Here is a 2,817-nt window from a genome sequence, read left to right as displayed (position 1 = left end):
AAGCGCTCCGTGAAGCTGCGCGACGCCGCCGCCAAGATCCTGCCGTACGAGAGCGGGAGGCCGAAGCGTGTCGTCTGGCTGCGCGACGACGCCGCCAAGATCCCAGCGTTCGAGAACGAGAGGCCCAAGCGTCACGGCAACGGCGCGAGGACCCTGCCGTACGCGAAGCGGCACGGCTGCGGCGCGAAGAGGATCTCCAAAACGTCATAGAACGGGAAGCGGCGAGAAAGCGCGCGTATCGGCAGGCAGACCCCGATGCAGTGAGAGCTCGTGAGGCGTCTGCAAAACGCATCAGGCGAGCTCAGCCCCAAGGTGCCGACGCGCGGTTTAAGCGAGACTTTCTAGATGTTACGTTCGGACACAGATGTAGTGGGCGAACTTTCACTGAAGAGTCACGGTTTTACCGATGATTTCCCCTCAGGAGCTTCGCCCACTCATCATCATTGACCCCGTGGATATGCTGTGAATTTTTTTGTCTTGCATATATTTCTTGGACAGAAGAATATCGTACATTTTTATTGTTGGCATCAAGTTATTTTTTTTTTTCAAATAAGGCGCGTGTATGAGTACTTGGCAAGTTCCCTATCGCCCGTACAAACCTATTTTGCAACAAGTGAAGTTTTTTTGTTTTCTTTAGAAGGTAGAGCCCAAACTAGGGGGCAATAATTGATTCTTGACAAAAATGTGGTATTGTAAATTAACAACAAGATATTCCAGAAAGCAAGTCCTTGTTTCGGTACCTCTGCCACCGCCATTCACCACTGGACACCGCTACGAAAGCTTTTTAGACGCAGAGAAAATCACTTCAACACCTGCGCGCATGCCAATCTTCTTGAGGTTATGCGGAACCCTGTGCATATAAGGAACCACCACAAATTTTTCCTTCCTTCGCCTTATCTCCGGGCAGTCCTGGTCACCACGTTTTAACTCTTTCAATAAGTCACGAGCCACTGCTGCCAGCAAATGTTGCGGGTACCCAGCAGACAACAGGCGGTTTATTTGAGCCATGTAGTTTTTTTTTCTGCTGTATGTACACATGACGTCAAAAATGAATTTTTTAGACACGACTTGACAATGCTCCGTTTTACCTGTTTTGCGTGGTTGGAGGAATAAGGAGGCAGCGGTTTTGATGCATGGGGCTTGTACACCCAACACACATGTTCTTGAGTAAAATTTAACATCATATCAAGAAACTTGAGCGAGCCGTCCAGTGGAACCTCAACCCTTAATTCCAAGGGCGTCAGACAGACGTTCAAACTCGCCAAAACACGGGAAAGTGATTCCTCAAAATTAACAGTTTTACAATTTAAAACTATGAGGTAGTCATCAAAATACCTAAAAACGCGTTTTACATGCGACCCAGATCAATGCTCACTTAAAACACGATTGTGATAGGCTAAAAACAAGTCCCTTAATTAAAATAGGCACGATGCATGACCCCATGCAGATCCCATTTTTTTTAATGAACGTTCCCCCTTGCCATGAAATTAAATTTGATGTAAGGTAATAATTTAAAATCTCTGAAAAGACAGCATGCGTCATACCAGCAGAGTTCTGGAAGCTTACGACACCGTGGTTGTCGATTTCGCTTTAAATGCCGTATAAAAGCTCTGTCATATGTGAATAAAAAAGGTCCTTAATATCGATTGAAAATGTGGAAAGCCCTTCGTCGTTGGCTTTCAAAAAGTCTAATATTGCATCAGAGTTTTTGATCGTACAGGGATCGCCAACTACTAAAAGCTTCAGCTTTTGCTGCAAGAATAACGCAAGGGGCTTTGCCATGCCCCGTTCTCCCAGACAACGGCGCGAAACGGGAAATCTCGTTTGTGGTTTTTCGCCGAGAAAAGTACCTTCAAGCTTAAGCTTTCGTGGCTGGCTATGGAGCGTGCCAGGGACTTTAGCTTCATACTTTCACACAGTCGTATACCGCTTTTTTTAACTTTTGCGAGCTTTACAACGTTACAACTAATGAAAAGGGTGCTGATGGCACGATTTGCTTTAGTTCGATAATCAGAGTCAGAGTCAGAGTCAGAGTCAGTGTTTATTTCCGAGAAAACCGTGAAGTCACCTTCCTTGGCGTAAAACGTACACAGCGCGACTCACAGGGAGGCTGCAGGGAGGCAGTTTTGTCGTCCGTAAAATGTCTACACCTTCCGAGATGCACCTTTCTTTTTCACACTGTTGGGCGGCGGCGTTCCCAACCTTGCGCACCAGTGCCACAATTTGAGCTGCAGTCTTCTTAGGCGCGACAGCAAACTTTGGACCTTTTTCGAGGACGCTTACCACGCCGCTTGGAAGATGCAGATCTTCGAGGGTGTAGATAGGGTCAGTCACAGACTGGGTCTTCTTGGGAACGATGGCTCGTAGATACGCACACATTCCCGCCACCGAGCCCAGGCACGGTTAGCCTCTAGTTCACGAATATACGACGTGTTGTTCCCAAACGAGATCACTTGCTAAGTGCCATCGATATAGCTTCCGCAGATATCACAATTTTCACGGATACGCTGTTGAACGATTCCGTGCAGGACAGCGACTGTTTCACTCGCAAAAGTGCTGCCCAGTGTCTAGATGTAACGGCGCTGGACGCTTTGGTGGTGGTGTCTCGGTGGCTGCATAAAATAACCACCAATGTTTTACCTTAGATATAGCCTCATCCCTCGAGTTTATTTGCGTACAAAGCGCAATTGAATTCCACAAGTTCTTGTTCAGCATCTGTTAAAAGACACCCTCAACTCACAGTGGTTCCTACACACACCTGAGGGATGCTCTTAATACCGCGCATAATGTTTCTTAATCTTCCAGTTTTGCTTTTTG

This window comes from Haemaphysalis longicornis, unplaced genomic scaffold (genome assembly GCF_048455015.1).
Source record: "Haemaphysalis longicornis isolate Haplotype H1 unplaced genomic scaffold, Haemaphysalis longicornis Haplotype H1 scaffold_8, whole genome shotgun sequence".
Lineage (NCBI taxonomy): Eukaryota > Metazoa > Arthropoda > Arachnida > Ixodida > Ixodidae > Haemaphysalis > Haemaphysalis longicornis.
Note: the sequence above shows the minus strand (reverse complement) of the source record.